Raw genomic sequence first — 12,689 nt, forward strand, 5'->3', positions numbered from 1 at the left:
ATCATTACACAGCATTTAGAAAAGTATAGACGCTTTTTGATGAAAACTGTAGAAGTTTTGCCAAGGCCTGGCGTGGCAATTCCAGACGAAGTGCGATAATAAATGAAACGATACGCACATGACATTCGACGAACACATAACATATGTAAAACACACAACTTATAGAATTAAAGTTGTATCTCGTCAAGACCGTCATCACGGCAGATATAACCTCACTGACAACGATAGCAATACTCCGTTGAAATATTACATACGGCTCTCGCAAAACAGGGCAGCAGCTACCAAAAATAGCAACAATGTTTAGTCTGTAACCAAGCAATATTCATGATGCTTAAAACACTACACTGCAGATTAAGGCAAAGGAATCGCTGCTGAGAACGATATACATATGTAGCAAATTATGACGCACTTAAATTGTTCATAAATGGCTCCTAACGAGAAACATGTTTAATGGTGAATTTATTTTGCGTTTTGTATACACTCTCTAGGCGTGCGCAGAAAGCTTTTTATTTCTTTTTGTTTTTTGTCATAAATGCTGTCACCGTCATACCACCGCTATATTTCCGCTGTCAGCGCCATGTGACTGATTGCATATGTGTTGCTAGCATTGCAAGCACCTGCCGCTATCTCGATTTTGAAGGATGCCGTTGACGGTTGTGTTTTCTTCCACGAATAGATATATAGGCACGCGGCGGTTTGCCTCGATTTCCGCAACGCATGCATGTAGCCTCGAGTGAAGTGTTTCGCTCTGCATGCGGGAAAATACTGATGTCAGTGCAGTGTTTCTGAAACCGCGGTCGCCGTGCTTCCGAAAAGATGAAACTCCCGGGGACTGTGCGTGGACATGCAACCTAAAGTAACTAAAAACTCCTAGCATAAACCTGCAACAGGAAGAGCAAGCAGGGTTTCTCTTGCACAAAGTGCCACTGAAGTACGTGCTTTTGCTCACCAATCACCACTTGATGTCTATGTTGACTAGCTCGCGCTAACGAGGTGCACGGGGTATAATACTCGCATTACTGAAGCCTCCGAGTTTGATGCGTCATGGTGTTTGAAGTGTCGGTGTACACCTCTGCGTTTTGTCGCACATTTTTTCATTTTGTTTCTCCGCTAGTAGACATATGACATATATGAGGCTTCAGACAAGACGACACAGACCAGCTGACCCCGAGTATTCAGCAATCCTGAACTACCACAGAGGGAGTCGCTTGCGATATCCCCCCACCCCACATGCACCCTACAGCCTACAGGGACGAACGCCCATGGTGCGGGGCCACGCCAACCCTACACCACATTACGTGGGAGTGCACGCTACACAACATAGAACACCATGACACGAACACCACGAGGGAGCAATGGGAGGCACTGCTGTCCAGCTCGGCCCGCGACGACCAGCTCAAGCTCATCCAGAGAGCAGAGAAGATGGCAAGAGCCAGCGGAGCCCTGGGCTAGGGGCCCCGACCATTAGGGAAGCCCCTTCGGGGCAAGGCAAAACTCTATCTTTCTAATAAAGTTTCTCTATCTATCTATCTATCTATCTATCTATCTATCTATCTATCTATCTATCTATCTATCTATCTATCTATCTATCTATCTATCTATCTATCTATCTATCTATCTATCTATCTATCTATTCATCCAAACACCAAGCAAATCACGTGCTATCAGAACTAAAGTTCTAGATGCGTAAACATCTCGGAGGCACATATGACACACCATAGGCTTCAGACAAGAGGCGTCGCGAACCAGCGCAAGCACTAACGGCAACTTCGACTGGTGACTTTCGAGCGCAGAGCGCTCTCGCAGTGAAGCTCACATTCGGCTGGTACAAATCGAGCACTTGTAACACATTCGTCTGGTTCATTTAGAGCGCCGCTCTCCGGCTCAGAGCGCTCGGAGGCGGTCTGACCAACCTTTAAGCTGGAAGAACAGCTGAGATCCGATAGAATATCGATCACCTGTCATCTCCGGTTGCTCTTGGAGAAAAAAAAATTCTGTGGTTTTACGTGTCAAAAACCACGATGGTAGGACGTGTAGTCGGGGAACCTCGTACTTTAGGAGCAGCTGAATGTTCTTCTCTGACATGCTTTCTCTGAACCCGTCGAACGTACCGTCATTACACGCTGCTATCGCAAGTAAAAATAAAGGGGAAGCATATTTTTCTACTATACTTCTCTCTCTCACACAAACAGGGTGCGGACTATATTCCAGTAAATAACGGTAATTGAAGAGAAGAAATATTCACCGAAAAGCAAGGGAAGGCAAGGCACGTGCACTAGGACTTTTCGGCAAGACAGAGGAACGGGAAGAAGACTGGCCGTGTCGTCGTCGACCGAAGTGGCAGGGACAGCTGGGATTTTAATTAACGTCGACGGGGTTCCAAACCATCCACATACCGGCCCCCGCGATGTTCTCTGGCCGGTCAGGGGGTCGGAGGGGGGGGGGGGGGGGGGGGGCGTTCCCCCGCTCCGTCGCAAAACCGGCGAAGTGGGCGTCCTTGTCGTTTGGACGGGCGTCGAGGCTGCTTGGTGTTAGGACGCGCAGGAGCGCGTTGCACGTACCCAGGGTAGAAAAAAGGGAAAATAAGATTTACTTGTAATAAAGGAAAAGCAAATATATACGATTAGCTTTCCAGAAGCAAGGGTTGGCTTTCAGTTTTAATGCCTGTCGTAGTATTTTAATCGTATTCATTTTTTTCTGCGAAAGCATCAACTGACCCATTGAGCGAAAATGCCGGCGTCTGTAGCAGCGAAAGGGCACCTAAATTCCGATTGGCTGCGACGCGAAGTCACAAGCGCGCCTCAAAGGAGCTGCAGCGTTAATTTTTTTTGTGCGTATTTCTATTTATCTTGTAAATGTAATTGGGCGGTCGCCGCGTCTGCTCGCAACCTTTCATGTAAACAGTAATTAGCGCAGCCTGCTTAGCTAACAGCATGCGCTAATACTTACGTGCATGGCAACTCCTTCACCGAAGCAAGGAATGTCAAAATTTCGAAGCGCGCTCGATCGGTTCTATATAATTTACAACTGCTCACACGTGCTGCCTGCTGATCGCGCTTGTTGTTCTTATTTATTTATTTATTTATTTATTTATTTATTTATTTATTTATTTATTTATTTATTTATTTATTTATTTATTTATTTATATTGTCGAATACCCTATAGGCGATATGTTCTTTGACTCCTGAAATGACCTTACAGTACGAGAAAAGAAAAATGTTTAAGCGTCAGTGCTGTAAATTTAGCGATAACAAATAAGCGCTCTGTCTTAAAAAAATGAAATTGTGTGTTTCAACGTACCGAAACTGTACACACCCACACTGTAAAATAATTTACACCTTTAAAAGTGAATAAGTATGTAAATTAAACTATAACTCCCACCTTTACTACTAAAGAGGGTATAAAGCTGTGAGTCATAACTCAAACCTTACACACACATTTACACCCTTTCTGTGTGTAAATCAGTATATATCCCCACCTTTACGCCTGAAAAGGTTGTAAATGTGTGAGATAACTCGCACCTCTGCACCCTTTCTGGGCGTAAATCAGTCTATAACTCAGATATTTACGCCCTGCCGCCTTTACTCTTACGGCTTTACACCCTCTACGGGAGTAAATCAGTACATAACTCACACCTTTACGCCCAAAAAGGGTGTAAAGGTGTGAGTTACAGACTGATTTACGCCCTTATTCACTTTTAAGGCTGTAAATTATTTTACAGAGTAGTTATATGAGAGACGCCGTCATGGAATGCTCGGGGATTACCTTTAACCACACCGGGTTCTTTCATCATCATCATCATCATCATCAGCCTATATTTTATGCCCACTGCAGGACGAAGGCCTCTCCCTGCGATCTCCAATTACCCCTGTCTTGCGCTAGCGTATTCCAACTTGCGCCTGCAAATTTCCTAACTTCGTCAACCCGGGTCCTTTCACGGACACCCAAAGAACGCGCACGTTCTTCCTCAATCGCAATGGGGCTGCCGCTCCTGCAGGGTATCGAACTCCCGACCTCGTGTTCAGCAGCGCAACGCCAGTGTCCCCCGCGCCACCGCTGTCGGTGACCCGCTGCCCCGATAAGCGCACTAATCCTTAAACTGAAGCACGCTGTAACGACAGCCAGAAAAAGACAGAACCGGGGACACAGTGTGTGGTGTTGACGCAGAAGTTGCGCCGAACGGGCGGCTCGAACAGGAAAAAGAATAAGCGATTAATCAACCGAGAACCGTTATCGTCTCTCATCGCGGAGGACCGAGTGCGCCGCATCGCTTCATGGCTTTCGCAGCTGCTCTCAATCCGTATCTGTTCGAAGAAATCCTCGCGCGACCTCTGCGTGGCTGTCACAAATATGCGCTGTGCTAAACCCAGACAGGCAGACGCTGAGAGCAGCTGTCGGCACATGGTTCGCAAAGGGGCATGAAAACTGCCGTATAACATAAGCCATCTTAACCAATGTATTTTGCTTCGGTAGCGTTGATAATGTGCTCCACTGTGTGGATTTAGATAATATTCGTAGATGCAAGTACTAACTACAATCAGCCGCAGGCTGAAAGTATAAACTGTACGCCGAGAGCAACGTCCCATTCAATCTGGCCTCTATAAGCAGGATTCGACGCAGGGTCTGCGTTGCCGTCGAGTCATCGTTGTTGCCGTTATTGCATCCCGTCGTTGTCGTAAACGGGCAAGCTCAGTGCTCAAAACCGACATTGCTGTGTACAACCTCGGTAATTTCTGTCTAGAGCGACGGAGCACTGGACAAAGAAACGCATATTTGGGGGCAGACATACTTGGTCATTACGATTACGCTTTCCATTCTTTACAGCGCAAGACTGCAGCGCTCTAGACAACCGTGATGTAAGGCTGTATATGTAGTACGTTCGCCTGTCATTTTCGTTACACCGTCGTCGTCAGGTGCTTCACCGTATGGCGAAGGAAAAACTTTTCCCACCATCATCACTGGAGATCAAAAACATGCCCCTGCGGAAGTGCGCAGTTGGATGCCGGACGTGCCAACAACTTACTGAGCTATCGGCAAAGATTCACGATTTGCGATTTTGTGGTCTCTGCTGCGAGAGATGTGACAAGAACTTCAAGTGTGGCAGTTCGGTCGCCACCTCTTACGGGCGATCGACTTTATGCGTATTACACACAATAGTCCCATAGTTGACTTCGTACTTATCATGTATGTATTTCGAGCAATCGTAAAGCATACGCACGACTTGCTATGAAACAGCTTATATATCTTCTATCCGTGATGACGTTACAAATGTATGTTTGAGACACCGAGCGGATACAGCTTAATTCTGACGAACTTGGCTACGCGAAGTGCACTGATATCTCATTACGCAACTATCTTTCAGCGTGACCACGATTCCATTCACACTTGGGTTTCACTCCACCATGCCACTCCCCACGTGTAGGACAGAAAACTTGATTAAGCGCGCTCTTTCTTTCTTTCTTTCTTTCTTCTTTCTTTCTTTCTTTCTTTCTTTCTTTCTTTCTTTCTTTCTTTCTTTCTTTCTTTCTTTCTTTCTCGAGCTTTATAGGGCAGCAGAAAGCCATATGTGTTTTGTCAACGCGGCGGATAACTGAGTCATTTTACTGAGCAGATATTTTCTTAGTGGGGCGCAAGCACCTCACAAATAAACGACTCATCAAGGAATTACATATTCACCTGTACGCCATACAGAAACCTTATTTTTACACCAGCTTCCTTAGCGTTCCACATGCCTAGTGTGTCAAAACACACGCGCTCAGCGGCACTGAGATGCATTGAGGGGCGGAATGCAAAAGCTCTCGTGGTGGTCGATATCGATCCACATCACTACACTACGCCGTCGACCACAGATGACTGTGCATCTTTTGTAATGTAAAACGCCATCAAACAACTCCGATCTGTTCTTAACAGGGTAGAATATAACATGTGCATTCCGGATCTATCCATAGCACTCGAAGCTTCACTACGTCATCCGGATTTCGTAAAGATCCACATCCCTCTTCCAGAACTAGCGACAGGAAATCTCACAGTTCTGAACTAGAGCCTGAGAACTGGAGCTTAAGTTATCCACGTGCGTTGTTTGCAGAAAGTTCCACAGACAACAGCATACATTAAGAGTCTGAGGTCACAAGTTCAGTCTCTCTATATATTCCATAGTTTTTGTAGAGCCACGCGTCGTTATATTACGGTTTGCCGGTGTTAGTTTTCATCCGATTCTAAATGTTATTACTGTTCGCTCCGAAATTTCTTCAACGTCGCTGTCAATTCTATAGCGAAAGAGACATGTCTAATCAGATTACGTGCATTTCTCAAATCAACAGTGCTTTACGTACCTTAGGCACCAGAACGGGAGCACCCAACACTCTGAAATGTATACAGTGATACAGTACAAATAGCACAAGCAATTTACCCGCGAGATATTTAAAGAATTCACAAATTATGGTAGTGGTAGCGCCAGTGTCGTGTTCTTCTTTGCCCAAGTCCTTGTCCGTTTAACGTTTTCGTAAACTAAACAAATAAGTTGATTGTTGTTTATTAACCGCAATAAAAACAAAGTTTGACACGGCAGAGATTGCCCATCCCGAAACCATGGCTAAAGACTAAGATCCCAACAAGATAAAACTATATACAAAGAAGGAAATCCCGACAACCGTTGACACTGGCTAAAGACACTCGCCGTTTCGTAAGCAATCACCGAGGCAGTGCAAGCAAACACAAATAAGCTTAACACCTCCCAGAATCTCTCTTCAATGTTTGCCGGTGGCGTGCTGCCCCTCGTAATGGAGCCGATCTCTCGCTTCGCATCGTTGCTCAAAGAGCGAGCAGGCGATGATGAGGTGACGGCTGATTACACAGCGCGGCCGAGTAGACGTGCTCGTCGGCTAAATAGCACTTTCGCTTTTCAGCGGAGCCGCCAACAACAACGCCGCGGTTTTTATCTATCCGGGCGATCTGCTTCGTGTCTGTCTACCCCCCCTCCCCGTTCGGTGCCTCCGGTCACTCCAATGCTGCACGGATCGGCCGCTGGGCGGCGCACGTTCGAGCGGCCCCGCGCGCTCCATGCGAGCAACTCTTGTTGTCTCCTAGTAATCACGTTCAAGCCACGTACCAGCCCACTTCCTGCGCTCTCACGAGGCGAGAAGGCGATTAGATTTTTAGGTTCCTTTTCTTGCCGGAGGGTAAGAGCTCAGTGCGTGCGTGCGTGCGTGCGTGCGCGCGCGCGTGTGTGTGTGTGTGTGTGTGTGTGTGTGTGTGTGTGTGTGTGTGTGTGTGTGTGTGTGTGTGTGTGTGTGTGTGTGTGTGTGTGTGTGTGTGTGTGTGTGTGTGCGTGCGTGCGTGCGTGCGTGCGTGCGTGCGTGCGTGCTTGCGTGTGCGTGTGTTTTAACGAGGAAGCTGGTGACTATAATAATGCTGGAGCAGCTAAATAGAGAATAAGATCATCATCAGTCTGCTGTACGTCCATTGCAGGGCGAACATAGCTCTCGGCGATCGCAAATTACCCCTGGCTAGCGAGAAATATATCAATAAGCAAAGTTGTGGCCTGGCATGTGATCTTCATAATAATGCTGGAGCAGCTAAATAGAGAATAAGATCATCATCAGTCTACGCTCATTACTGGACCAACACAGCTCTCGGCGATCGCCAATTACCCCTGGCTAACGAGAAAGATATGAATAAACAAAGTTATGGCGTGGCCTGTGAGCTTCTTAGTTAGATTTTGTCCAACTCTTGTTAAGTGTGAGACCTCGCCTCAGTTCTGACCGTTCTTCGAGATGGAACTTTCATTATGTATTGTATACCTTCACGCGACCCTGCAACAAGATTTCTGTCATCCAATACGTTGTTTGCAAGGGGGATGGGGGCATGTTAAACAGTTAGAAAATGCCGAAGCAGATATGGTCTACTAATACCCTAGTGGACTACTACTACTGCTGTTCTATAACTACTACTACTACTGCTCCTACTATACCAGTACTCCGCCTACTACTACTTTTGCTGCTGCTGCTCCTACTACCACTGCTACTGCTGCTGCTGCTACTGCTACTACTACTACTACTACTACTACTACTACTACTACTACTACTACTACTACTACTACTACTACTATCAACTACTACAACTAGAATATAAAACAAAGTTATCTGATAAGAATCAACAGTGATGGTGAGTCTCAAACTTCAGCAGCGTCAATATAGGAGAAATAGACGGAAAGCAGCGCCAAAGAGCCACAGCCAGTCTATATGACGAAGCCGACTGTGTCGCTCACTCCAGCATCGCCACTGCACGACCCGACCGGAAACAAAAGGTGACAAATCATTTAGCTTAGAAGGCTGAATGGGCAAAAGAGTCACAAGACAAGCTATCGACGCCGTGTAAACACGTGAAACTATGCGCCAGCCGAGGTCCCTGAAGAAAAGGAGAGGTATCCGTCTCGGAACGAAAGCAATTCGAATACTGTAGTCTTTTTTGTTGCTTTCTCTGGTACAGATGACCGGGTTGTTGTGCCGTATATATAGATTTTTTGTTTCTTGTTTTCGGCAGACTAGGACGTAGCTTTTCTAATCTTCTCGTACCGTACGCCAGGCGTGGAAGTGCCGGAGGACGACTGCAGCGCTCGGGCGAGTCTCAGATAGAGCCGTTCCAGCCACCCCGCTCGCGCTCTCTCCTCCTCGCATCCTCGGCATTTTTTTCTTTCCGTTTCCCCCTCATTCTCTCTCTCACTCGTCGACGTAATTGGCACCCTGAACCACTTCTCCAGTTCCCATGCGTTACCGGTTCCACTTTCTCGCCCTAATCGGCGTTGCCGAGCGCCTACTATTCTTTCCTTCCATCCTTCTTTCTTTATTTCCCGGTCGTTTTTTTTTTTTTTTACATTTTCTTCTTTCCCCTAGCCTTCACTTTTTCGCGCTGATGCCCTCACCGCTGCATGCAGCCTTGCATTGTGTGTTTTCGTGGCTCCATACGCGCGTTGTTGTGTTATGGTTTCTCCGGCACTGGTCCGTATGGCTTCTCTCCTTCTCTTAGTTTGTTGTTAATCTTTTTCAGTTGTTTATTTAATCTTTACTTTATTACACTGGCTTCGCGAAGCCCCGTCTTTGGGCCAGTGAAAGCCGCTCGCAGCCCTTTTCTCTTTATTTTGGACTTTCTTTCGCGAAACTTCGCGTTTACTGTCTCTAGTCAAGGGCGAAATTCGAAAGTACCGGCAAGCGGACGTGTTGTCGGGTAACGGCCGACAACGGTCCAAATTGACGGCGTTAATCGCTGAAGTTATTCGCGCCTTTGCGACAGCGCAAGCTGGACGTTGTTACTAATGGTATATGCAAAGTTATCCACAGTAGAAAGAAAGAAAGAAAGAAAGAGAGAAAGGAAGAATTTTGTATTTCATAATAACCTTGGGTGCAATGTTGTATTCATTACGGTATTTTTTAATATTGTGTTGCATTATGGATTAGATGTGTCCTTTTGTACTATCAACGATCTGTATTTGAACATATGTATAATAGTCTTCCATCCTACTCTAATGCCCGGCATTGGGCGCTGTAGTTATGTAAGTAAATGAATGGTATATTTCTCAGGCTGCTGGCTGGATGCTATATCTTTAGTCATTGCCCAGGCTTTGAAATCTTAGGGTTTATTATGTAAGTCTCAGTCCTCGTTAGAAGCTATCCGAAACCTGCACTGGTTCTCATCCATCGTTTAACACTTGACGAAGGAGCCGAGTTGCCCTGCGTGGGTCAAGGTTGAATTAATGCCAGTTGTGACCCAGAGCCGCCTGCACGAAGCGTATGAGCGTGATGAAATTTTGAGACGGGCCAGTTAGCACAAAGCCTGTTCATATAGATAGATAGCACGATAGATAGAACAAGGCCTGTTCACTTCGATCCATGACGTCATACTACCTGGGCCGACTGCCATAGAATCTAACGGGGATGCTCCCGAGTAAGCAGCGGTGATTTCGACCTCACCGCTTTCATCACATCAGCCTTAGCAATGGAAATTTCGGGCCATATAGCATGACGTCATAGATCGGAGTGAAAAAGGCCTCGTGATATATCTAGGTGCTGTTGCTGCGGCCCCGGGCTCGCGTGTTGCAGCTCATATTGAACGCGATAGTACATGCATCTGTGTGTATCGCGCGCAAATGTTTCTTTCTTCCTCTTTCTTTCTCTCTCTCTCTTTATTTCTACTGTGGATAACTTTCCAAACGTTAGCAAGTTTCGTTCGCGCGGCTTCTAGTGTATCACAGAGTCAGGCTAATGACATTAGCAGCTTCTAAGCGGAAGTTGTTTTCTGAGACCAACTTTGACTTCTGCGTTCATATACGTGTGAAACGTACAGAAGTGCTTTCATTAGAGAAAAAAATTAAATTATGGGGTTTTACGTGCCAAAACCAGTTCTGATTATGAGGCACGCCGTAAGTGGGGGACTCCGGAAATTTGGACCACCTGGGGTTCTTTAACGTGCACCTAAATCTAAGTACACGGGTGTTTTCGCATTTCGCCCCCATCGAAATGCGGCCGCCGTGGCCGGGATTCGATCCCGCGACCTCGTGCTCAGCACTTTCATTAGAGTGTTCTTTCATTAGAAAAAACACTGAGTTGATTTTAATGCGATTCGTTAGAGTAAGCTGAATTTTACCGACTATCGGGAAGAGCAGTTTGATTTAGGGATTCAAGTTTTTTTCATCATGATTGCCGGAAATTGGCAAATGAACAAAATAAATTTACGTTTAAGACTGTCTGAGGTGGACAATATATTTACAGAATGCATTAGATTACAGCGTACATAAACGTGTCGCATCAAAAATGCACTAAATAAATGAGTAGAACTGTTGGAAAACCGGCGCAAGCAACGCCACGTTTGCAAAATTCATACTCGCTAATTCGTGTATTTTTGAGAGCAGTGCGTAACACACCTTTTTCTTTTTCTGCTTGAATTCTTTCAGCAAATACACATTACAGAATTTCGAACTTTCTTAAAATGTTAAGGTATGAAGATATAGACGATTTAGGCTACTTGTTCCTACTTATTCCGGCAGTTTGGGGTAAAGGGCCAAAAGACAATCATAAATCGACTCCCAACAGTAGGTATGCTTTACTTATTTTTTTTTCAAATGCAATGAAGTCATTTAATATTTGCTTAGTCGATGCCACACGAAAGATTACTGCGTGCACATGTATTTAGGTAGGAGCTCACGGCGTTAAGTTTTGTTAGATTTGGTCGGTCGCTCGTCACTTAGACAGCTGACATCTCGCGGTTCTTTCAATCCTAATTCGTTGGCACCGTATTTTGCACGAACATATGTATTCCAGTTTTCATTTGTTCCTAGCCTTGTATACCCGGTTGGAATGATTCTCTATTGCCATTCGCCACAATTTGATGCTTCGAAACTTCATCAACTTTGTTTATATTCGCTTTGTTTATCTTTTTACTCACCCTGCTTGGACCTGTACAAATTTTGCAGTATATTGAATGAAGAAGAGAAAGAAGAAATAGAGGAAAAGATCGTGGTTTTACAGAGACTGTACAGCGGCCGCTCGTTTTACGTCCTATCTTTCCCTGTATGCGTCACATCAGACGAGCCCCATGTGAAAAAAAAAAAAGAAAAAAAAGATCATAATTTCCAGCAAGCCTGTGCAGCCACTTGTATTGCTAATTACCGTATACGCTTTAGGGTGCGCCTGCTTCTTACGTTGGGCAATGTGCACATCTCTTTCAGATTCAGGCTGTTTCGTCACAGTTGCTGCTGTATTCAAATGCGAGATGGTGTGCGCGCCGTGAAGTCAAGTGCCATTGTATTCATCGCCTCGTGTGGCAATTAATGCGTTGAACTTAATACATTCCGGGACGAGTAACCGGCGCGACGAGGTGCCGTCGTTCGAGGGCCGGTCCTGACCACTGGCTGACGTTAAAGAGACGCTTAACTCATTACAGAGCTCCGCACAAGCGTAAAGCTGCCATATTAAGTCACGCTTAGCCCGATCCTCCTTACCCACTTCTCAAATTAGGCCTCGAGCTATCATTAAAATATAATGTCTCCTCTCGCTATCTTGCTGCTATTGTATTCGAGATGTCCTCATTGCTGTTGCAGAATGCAGTAATTGTCTCGTCTTGATTTTGATATTATTTAATGGTATGCCAATGTAATTATCCTCATTATGTACAGCGTTTTGTGCGGTGAGCCGCTGAAATTCTTAGTTTAGCAATCCAGTGTTGCCTCAACCGTCAGATCACAGTGTGCGTTTAACGCATGATGGATCCTCTGCACTGTAGACAAAGCTTCAGGTTTGTAAACAAGAAGTATATGATGACGCCAGTGCGCAGGAGAATGGGCAAGAAAAATAAATAAATTCCTTCTTGCGATCTTTCGTCGAGCCAGTTCAATCCGCGCGGCTTAGCTTGTTTTTTCTGTACGACGATAAAAGGCTCAGGGTCAATAAAATCAAACGTACCTGCCAGAACCAGAAGGCATCCGTGGTAGGCTTTGGAAACACTCTTCGCTACTTGTGGCACGCGCAGTCAGCCACAAAATATTACGTCACCCGGGTTTCACGACAAATGCGATTTCAGCTCTGTTTTAAGCCATGGCGCACTTCGATAAAGTGAGGGAGCACCGCGTAGGTAGGTCGCAAGAACTGCTAGAAACTGAAACTTTGAATTCGAGGCTTCGTGAGGACTCGGCCTTATCA

Source organism: Dermacentor silvarum, chromosome 10, assembly GCF_013339745.2.
Source record: "Dermacentor silvarum isolate Dsil-2018 chromosome 10, BIME_Dsil_1.4, whole genome shotgun sequence".
In the NCBI taxonomy this organism is placed as follows: Eukaryota; Metazoa; Arthropoda; class Arachnida; order Ixodida; family Ixodidae; genus Dermacentor; species Dermacentor silvarum.